We start from the raw sequence: 8,673 nt of genomic DNA on the forward strand, positions 1-8,673 counted from the left end.
GAATTATATCTCCTCCAGACAGAAAGAGACTATTAAGAGCTACGATGAAGTTACCCAGGTGACGTAAAAAGCTTGCAGCACCTGGTATTTCCAGGAGGTCTCCCATCCAAGTACTGACCAGGCCCTGCCCCATTCAGTTTCCGAGATCTGACGAGATCGGGCGCGTTCAGGACGGTGTGGCCGCAAGCCGAGATGCCTGGCTGCATGATGTCTCTTAAAGGCTGGCGGGTATTGACGGAACTGCCAGCAAAAATAAAAAGAGAAATGGAGGGAGAAATACCAGTGCAGCAAAGGGTGTTGAAAGTAGCCGGGTACGTGTACAATACTTGAATTATATCTCCTCCAGACAGAAAGAGACTATTAAGAGCTACGATGAAGTTACCCAGGTGACGTAAAAAGCTTGCAGCACCTGGTATTTCTAGGAGGCCTCCCATCCAAGTACTGACCAGGCCCTGCCCCGTTTAGCTTCCGAGATCTGACGAGATCGGGCGCATTCAGGACGGTGTGGCCACAAGCCGAGAGGCTTGGCTGCATGATGTCTCTTAAAGGTTGGCGGGTATTGACGGAACTTCCAGCAAAAAAAAAAAAAAAAAAAAAAAAGTAAAAGAAAAATGGAGGGAAAAATATCAGTGCAGTAATGGGTTTTGAAAGTAGCCAGGTACGTGTACAATTCTTCAATTATATCTCCTCCAGACAGAAAGAGAGTATTAAGAGCTACGATGAAGTTACCCAGGAGACGTAAAAAGCTTGCAGCACCTGGTATTTCCAGGAGGACACCCATCCAAGTACTGACCAGGCCCTGCCCCGTTTGGCTTCCGAGATCTGACGAGATCGGGCGCGTTCAGGACGGTGTGGCCGCAAGCCAAGAGGCCTGGCTGCATGATGTCTCTTAAAGGCTGGCGGGTATTGACGGAACAGCCAGCAAAAAAAAAAAAAGAGAAATGGAGGGAAAAATATCAGTGCAGCAAAGGCTGTTGAAAGTAGCCGGGTACGTGTACAATTCTTCAATTATATCTCCTCCAGACAGAAAGAGAGAATTAAGAGCTACGATGAAGTTACCCAGGAGACGTAAAAAGTTTGCAGCACCTCGTATTTCCAGAAGGTCACCCATAAAAGTACTGACCAGGCCCTGCCCCGTTTAAATTCCGAGATCTGACGAGATCGGGCGCGTTCAGGACGGTGTGGCCGCAAGCCGAGAGGCTTGGCTGCATGATGTCTCTTAATGGCTGGCGGGTATTGACAGAACTTCCAGCAAAAAAAAAAAAAAAAAAAAAAAGAAAAAGAAAAATGGAGGGAAAAATATCAGTGCAGTAATGGGTTTTGAAAGTAGCCGGGTACGTGTACAATTCTTCAATTATATCTCCTCCGGACAGAAAGAGAGTATTAAGAGCTACGATGAAGTTACCCAGGAGACGTAAAAAGCTTGCAGCACCTGGCATTTTCAGGAGGTCACCCATCCAAGTACTGACCAGGCCCTGCCCCGTTTAAATTCCAAGATCTGAAGAGATCGGGGGCGTTCAGGATGGTGTGGCCGCAAGCCGAGAGGCCTGGCTGCATGATGTCTCTTAAAGGCTGGCGGGTATTGACGGAACTGGCAGCAAAAAAAAAAAAGAAAAATAGAGGGAAAAATACCAGTGCAGCAAAGGGTGTTGAAAGTAGCCGGGTACGTATACAATTCTTCAATTATATCTTCTCCAGACAGAAAGAGAGTATTAAGAGCTACGATGAAGTTCCCCTGGAGACGTAAAAAGCTGGCAGCACCTGGTATTTCCTGGAGGTCTCACATTTAAGTACTGACCAGGTCCTGCCCCGTTTAGCTTCCGAGATCTGACAAGATCGGGCACGTTCAGGACGGTGTGGCCGCAAGCCGAGATGCCTGGCTGCATGATGTCTCTTAAAGGCTGGCGGGTATCGACGGAACTGCCAGAAAAAAAAAAAAGAAAAATAGAGGGAAAAATATCAGTGCAGCAAAGGGTGTTGAAAGTAGCCAGGTACGTGTACAATTCTTCAATTATATCTCCTCCAGACTGAAAGAGAGTATTAAGAGCTACGATGAAGTTACCCAGGAGACGTAAAAAGCTTGCAGCACCTGGTATTTCCAGGAGGACACCCATCCAAGTACTGACCAGGTCCTGCCCCGTTTAGCCTCCGAGATCTGACGAGATCGGGCGCGTTCAGGACGGTGTGGCCGCAAGCCAAGAGGCCTGGCTGCATGATGTCTCTTAAAGGCTGGCGGGTATTGACGGAACAGCCAGCAAAAAAAAAAAGAGAAATGGAGGGAGAAATACCAGTGCAGCAATGGGTGTTGAAAGTAGCCGGGTACGTGTACAGTTCTTCAATTATATCTCCTGCAGACAGAAAGAGAGTATTAAGAGCTACGATGAAGTTACCCAGGAGACGTAAAAAGCTTGCAGCACCTGGTATTTCTAGGAGGTCTCCCATCCAAGTACTGACCAGGCCCTGCCCCGTTTAGCTTCCGAGATCTGACGAGATCGGGCGCGTTCAGGATGGTGTGGCCGCAAGCCGAAAGGCCTGGCTGCATGATGTCTCTTAAAGGTTGGCGGGTATTGACGGAACTTCCAGCAAAAAAAAAAAAAAAAAAAAAAAAAAAGAAAAATGGATGGAAAAATATTAGTGCAGCAAAGGGTGTTGACAGTAGCTGGGTACGTGTACAATACTTCAATTATGTCTCCTCCAGACAGAAAGAGAGTATTAAGAGCTACGATGAAGTTACCCAGGAGACGTAAAAAGCTTGCAGCACCTGGTATTTCTAGGAGGTCAGCCATCCAAGTACTGACCAGGCCCTGCCCCGTTTAGCTTCCGAGATCTTACGAGATCGGGCGCATTCAGGACGGTGTGGCCACAAAGCCGAGAGGCCTGGCTGCATGATGTCTCTTAAAGGTTGGCGGATATTGACGGAACTTCCAGCAAAAAAAAATAAAGAAAAATGGAGGGAAAAATATCAGTGCAGCAAAGGGTGTTGAATGTAGCCGGGTACGTGTACAATTCTTCAATAATATCTCCTGCAGACAGAAAGAGAGTATTAAGAGCTACGATGAAGTTACCCAGGAGACGTAAAAAGCTTGCAGCACCTGGTATTTCTAGGAGGTCTCCCATCCAAGTACTGACCAGGCCCTGCCCCATTTAGCTTCAGAGATCTGACGATATCGTGCGCGTTCAGGACGGTGTGGCCACAAGCCGAAAGGCCTGGCTGCATGATGTCTCTTAAAGGATGGCGGGTATTGACAGAACTTCAAGCAAAAAAAATAAATAAAATAAAATAAAAATAAAAAAATGGATGGAAAAATATCAGTGCAGCAAAGGGTGTTGACAGTAGGTTGGTACGTGTACAATACTTCAATTATATCTCCTCCAGACAGATAGAGAGTATTAAGAGCTACGATAAAGTTACCCAGGAGACGTAAAAGCTTGCAGCACGAGGTATTTCCAGGAGGTCTCACATTCATGTACTGAGCAGGTCCTGCCCCGTTTAGCTTCCGAGATCTGACGAGATCGGGCGCGTTCAGGATGGTGTGGCCGCAAGCCGAGAGGCCTGGCTGCATGATGTCTCTTAAAGGCTGGCGGGTATTGACGGAACTGGCAGCAAAAAAAAAAAAGAAAAATAGAGGGAAAAATACCAGTGCAGCAAAGGGTGTTGAAAGTAGCCGGGTACGTGTACAATTCTTCAATTATATCTTCTCCAGACAGAAAGAGAGTATTAAGAGCTACGATGAAGTTCCCCAGGAGACGTAAAAAGCTGGCAGCACCTGGTATTTCCTGGAGGTCTCACATTTAAGTACTGACCAGGTCCTGCCCCGTTTAGCTTCAGAGATCTGACAAGATCGGGCACGTTCAGGACGGTGTGGCCGCAAGCCGAGATGTCTGGCTGCATGATGTCTCTTAAAGGCTGGCGGGTATTGACGGAATTTCCAGCAAGAAAAAAAAAAAAAAAAAAGAAAAATGGAGGGAAAAATATCAGTGCAGGAAAGGGTGTTGAAAGTAGCCGGGTACGTGTACACTTCTTCAATTATATCTCCTGGAGACAGAAAGAGAGTATTAAGAGCTACGATGAAGTTACCCAGGAGACGTAAAAAGCTTGCAGCACCTGGTATTTCTAGGAGGTCTCCCATCCAAGTACTGACCAGGCCCTGCCCCGTTTAGCTTCCGAGATCTGACGAGATCGGGCGCATTCAGAACGGTGTGTCCACAAGCCGAAAGGCCTGGCTGCATGATGTCTCTTAAAGGTTGGCGGGTATTGACGGAACTTCCAGCAAAAAAAATAAATAAAAAAAGAAAAATGGATGGAAAAATATCAGTGCAGCAAAGGATGTTGACAGTAGCTGGATACGTGTACAATACTTCAATTATATCTCCTCCAGACAGAGAGAGAGTATTAAGAGCTACGATAAAGTTACCCAGGAGACGTAAAAGCTTGCAGCACTAGGTATTTCCAGGAGGTCTCACATTCATGTACTGACCAGGTCCTGCCCCGTTTAGCTTCCGAGATCTGACGAGATCGGGCGCGTTCAGGATGGTGTGGCCGCAAGCCGAGATGCCTGGCTGCATGATGTCTCTTAAAGGCTGGCGGGTATTGACGGAACTGCCAGCAAAAAAAAAAAAGAAAAATAGAGGGAAATATACCAGTGCAGCAAAGGGTGTTGAAAGTAGCCGTATACGTGTACAATTCTTCAATTATATCTCCTGGAGACAGAAAGAGAGTATTAAGAGCTACGATGAAGTTACCCAGGAGACGTAAAAAGCTTGCAGCACCTGGTATTTCTAGGAGGTCTCCCATCCAAGTACTGACCAGGCCCTGCCCCGTTTAGCTTCCGAGATCTGACGAGATTGGGCGCATTCAGGACGGTGTGGCCACAAGCCAAGAGGCCTGGCTGCATGATGTCTCTTAAAGGCTGACGGGTATTGACGGAACTTCCAGCAAAAAAAAAATGGATAAAGAAAAATGGAGGGAAAAATATCAGTGCAGCAATGGGTGTTGAAAGTAGCCGGGTACGTGTACAATACTTCAATTATATCTCCTCCAGAGAGAAAGAGAGTATTAAGAGCTACGATGAACTCACCTAAAGGATTATTAGGAACACCATACTAATACTGTGTTTGACCCCCTTTCGCCTTCAGAACTGTTTTAATTCTACGTGGCATTGCTTCAACAAGGTGCTGAAAGCATTCTTTAGAAATGTTGGCCCATATTGATAGGATAGCATCTTGCAGTTGATGGAGATTTGTGGGATGCACATCCAGGGCACGAAGCTCCCGTTCCACCACATCCCAAAGATGCTCTATTGGGTTGAGATCTGGTGACTGTGGGGGCCAGTTTAGTACAGTGAACTCAATGTCATGTTCAAGAAACCAATTTGAAATGATTCGACCTTTGTGACATGGTGCATTATCCTGCTGGAAGTAGCCATCAGAGGATGGGTACATGGTGGTCAAAAAAGGATGGACATGGTCAGAAACAATGCTCAGGTAGGCCGTAGCATTTAAACGATGCCCAATTGGCACTAAGGGGCCTAAAGTGTGCCAAGAAGACATCCCCCACACCATTACACCACCACCACCAGCCTGCACAGTGGTAACAAGACATGATGGATCCATGTTCTCATTCTGTTTACGCCAAATTCTGACTCTACCATCTGAATGTCTCACCTCTTTTTCCTATTTGTAGTGGAGATGAGTGGTACCCGGTGGGGTCTTCTGCTGTTGTAGCCCATCCGCCTCAAGGTTGTACGTGTTGTGGCTTCACAAATGCTTTGCTGCATACCTCGTTTGTAACGAGTGGTTATTTCAGTCAAAGTTGCTCTTCTATCAGCTTGAATCAGTCACCCCATTCTCCTCTGACCTCTAGCATCAACAAGGCATTTTCGCCCACAGGACTGCCGCATACTGGATGTTTTTCCCTTTTTACACCATTCTTTGTAAACCCTAGAAATGGTTGTGCGTGAAAATCCCAGTAACTGAGCAGATTGTGAAATACTCAGACCGGCCCGTCTGGCACCAACAACCATGCCACGCTCAAAATTGCTTAAATCACCTTTCATTCCCATTCAGACATTCAGTTTGGAGTTCAGGAGATTGTCTTGACCAGGACCACACCCCTAAATGCATTGAAGCAACTGCCATGTGATTGGTTGATTAGATAATTGCATTAATGAGAAATTGAACAGGTATTCCTAATAATCCTTTAGGTGAGTGTATATGTATGTATGTGTATGTATGTCCAATTGCTTTGACAATACAAATGAAATGAATTGAGAGAGAGAGAGAGAGAGAGAGAGAGAGAGAGAGAGAGAGGAATATGAGCTCCTAAAAAACATTTGTTTTTATACATAAGCGGATTTAGTTTGTGATTTACAAATGAATATATAGCACTATAAACATACACAGAAGACATGGAATAGAAATTCAGAAGAAAAAGTATTCAAAAAATAATAATTTTAAGAGAAACACAAAAAGAAGAAAGCAGAGAGACAGTTCAGGAAGAAAAGTCAGAAAAGAAAAGCTGAAGACAAGAATTGGAGGTAAGAGACAAATAATTAAACAAAAAAATATGTATTAATAAAATAAATAAGCATTCTCAGTAGTTGACTCAGCCAATGAAAATGCAGAGCTCCGATTTGAATAGAGTGACAGTAGGAGAGAGCCCAACTGCCACTGAGACTGATAGAAATCTATCGAACAGCAGTCTGACTGCAGAGCTGCCTTTTGAAATCCGATACCCTGAAGACATTCGCTCTGCACAGGCTAAGAAGGACTACAAACAAGCTGTGATGAGAGCATCTCCTTAGACCCTCATCCTAGACTACACCGGTAAAGGAGAAAACAGGGTCAAGAACAATCTACTGTTCTACACCGCCTTTCACAAAACCCTGTGCCAGACATACCCCAATAACAACAAGAGGGGCATTAGCAGAGGCAGGCAGATCTCAGTGCTGGTAGAGAAAGACACAGACAGTGTGATGCTCACTTTTAATGTATACCACAACGGGACCATCATGGTGCAGGGCAGCGAGAGCAGCCTGGACCAATTAGCTCTCGGCTTCCACACCTCAAAGCAGCAGACTGAGGTAGAGAAACAAGAGCCAGAGCCGGCCACCCTGCAGTCTGCCCCCAGCCACACGGAGCCAGACAGTGCCCCATCTCCCACAGACTGCCCCCCTGTCTCCCCAAAACTCTCCAGCAACATTAAAACACTAAAGGAATGCCTATCAGTGCTGGAGCTGGAGTTTGCGGAGTTCAGGGAGCAGACCTTGAGCACCCTGGCCCAGACCTCCTTGTGCGATCAGCTCCGGGATGAGATGCACAGACTAAAGATGCAGCACAAGGCTGAGATCCATGAGCTGAGAGCAGCAGTGAGAGACCTGGAGGAGCAGAGCCAAACCCTGAGGACGGAGCTGCGCAGAGCGAGGGAGGAGCTGACCAGGACACCCCAGCACAGCCAGCTAAGGAGCCTGCAGAGCCAGCTGGAGGAGCTAAGAGAGGAGCTACACATCACTGGAGCACAGAGACTGCACTGCACTGACCCCACAACACCTCCAACCCCTGACGCACCCACTGATCCACCCACACTCCCCACCACTCCTGACACACCCACTATCACCAGACCTGCCACTAATACACAACCCCCTGAAACGCCACTCCCCCAAAACACACCCGCTGCCCCCACCACTCCCGACGCAAACCCGAAGAGGCAGGTCAACGCAGAGGTGGTCATTCTGAGCGAATCCAATGGGAAGTTCCTGGTTGAGAGGCGCCTCTTCCCTGGGCGAAAAGTGAAAAAGCTTTGGTGCTCCACAGCACAGAGAGCCCTGGAGCTGCTCTCCAAGAGGAGGCTTTGCCAAGTCAAACACATCCTCATCCACACCGGCACTAACGACCTGAGTGCCCGCAGGGGCGATGTGGCCTCAGCCCTGAGACAGGTAGCAACGAAAGCCACAGAGGAATTCCCAACTGCCAAAATTTCCATCTCCACACTGCTGCCCCGCACAGACGTGCCCCTGCACATCATCCAGGCCATCAACGCAGAAGTGTCCCGAAGATGTGCCCTCCTCCCCAACGTCCACCTGGCACACCACTGAGACATCCAGCCACATCACCTGTATGACCACGTCCACCTCAACAAGACGGGTGTGAGGATCATCTCAAAGGTCCTCAAGGACACAACCCTGGGCCGAAACCCCACACACCCCCACCTCGAGACCAGGAGCAAACCCCCCAGCCCCCGGCCACATCCCCAGCCACCGGCTCCACCCCAGCCCCAGCCCCTGAGACCCCGCGGCCCCATTCCCCACCCCCCCATCCCCAGAGGGCCCGTCCAGCACAGCAGAGCGGACAGCCGGGGACCAGCACAGCCACACAGCCACGCAGCAGCGGCTTCCAGAGCCTGGAGGCCCGATGCTGCCCAGCTGGCCCAGATAAGGCAACTCCTCAGTGTCATCTGTACCACACTGCTGAGTTAACTGAGCCTCAACACACATATATATGGTTGTGGAGATGGAGAGTAAGAAAAAATGTGATTTAATTATTCTGATATTTTGATGCAAAGATAAAATCTTTGTGTGATTATTATGTATATCCATATATAATTATTAATAGTAATATAATATCAGTTGTAGATCACAAATTAAACTTTCTTATGTAGAAGAGACAAGTATAATA

General features: G+C 47.5%; 4 non-coding genes and 11 pseudogenes across 4 annotated transcripts; all 15 read right to left on the reverse strand.

Moving 5' to 3' along the window:
* Positions 1-69: 69 nt before the first annotated feature.
* LOC136737573 (uncharacterized) lies at positions 70-188 on the reverse strand (annotated as a pseudogene).
* Positions 189-397: 209 nt separating this feature from the next.
* On the reverse strand, positions 398-516 carry LOC136737442 (5S ribosomal RNA). The gene has a single exon (XR_010812402.1). It is a non-coding gene; the product is annotated as a 5S ribosomal RNA (ribosomal RNA).
* Positions 517-744: 228 nt separating this feature from the next.
* Positions 745-863, reverse strand: LOC136737737 (5S ribosomal RNA). The gene has a single exon (XR_010812464.1). It is a non-coding gene; the product is annotated as a 5S ribosomal RNA (ribosomal RNA).
* A 211-nt stretch (positions 864-1,074) lies between these two features.
* LOC136737656 (uncharacterized) lies at positions 1,075-1,193 on the reverse strand (annotated as a pseudogene).
* A 227-nt stretch (positions 1,194-1,420) lies between these two features.
* Positions 1,421-1,539, reverse strand: LOC136737571 (uncharacterized; annotated as a pseudogene).
* A 210-nt stretch (positions 1,540-1,749) lies between these two features.
* LOC136737756 (uncharacterized) lies at positions 1,750-1,868 on the reverse strand (annotated as a pseudogene).
* A 209-nt stretch (positions 1,869-2,077) lies between these two features.
* On the reverse strand, positions 2,078-2,196 carry LOC136737463 (5S ribosomal RNA). The gene has a single exon (XR_010812422.1). It is a non-coding gene; the product is annotated as a 5S ribosomal RNA (ribosomal RNA).
* A 209-nt stretch (positions 2,197-2,405) lies between these two features.
* Positions 2,406-2,524, reverse strand: LOC136737506 (5S ribosomal RNA). Its single transcript, XR_010812442.1, has one exon. It is a non-coding gene; the product is annotated as a 5S ribosomal RNA (ribosomal RNA).
* A 225-nt stretch (positions 2,525-2,749) lies between these two features.
* LOC136737614 (uncharacterized) lies at positions 2,750-2,868 on the reverse strand (annotated as a pseudogene).
* Positions 2,869-3,080: 212 nt separating this feature from the next.
* LOC136737735 (uncharacterized) lies at positions 3,081-3,199 on the reverse strand (annotated as a pseudogene).
* Positions 3,200-3,426: 227 nt separating this feature from the next.
* Positions 3,427-3,545, reverse strand: LOC136737762 (uncharacterized; annotated as a pseudogene).
* A 210-nt stretch (positions 3,546-3,755) lies between these two features.
* On the reverse strand, positions 3,756-3,874 carry LOC136737809 (uncharacterized; annotated as a pseudogene).
* Positions 3,875-4,093: 219 nt separating this feature from the next.
* On the reverse strand, positions 4,094-4,212 carry LOC136737545 (uncharacterized; annotated as a pseudogene).
* Positions 4,213-4,429: 217 nt separating this feature from the next.
* Positions 4,430-4,548, reverse strand: LOC136737680 (uncharacterized; annotated as a pseudogene).
* Positions 4,549-4,758: 210 nt separating this feature from the next.
* On the reverse strand, positions 4,759-4,877 carry LOC136737511 (uncharacterized; annotated as a pseudogene).
* Between the last annotated feature and the right edge of the window lie 3,796 nt (positions 4,878-8,673).

This window comes from Amia ocellicauda, unplaced genomic scaffold (genome assembly GCF_036373705.1).
Source record: "Amia ocellicauda isolate fAmiCal2 unplaced genomic scaffold, fAmiCal2.hap1 HAP1_SCAFFOLD_54, whole genome shotgun sequence".
NCBI lineage: Eukaryota > Metazoa > Chordata > Actinopteri > Amiiformes > Amiidae > Amia > Amia ocellicauda.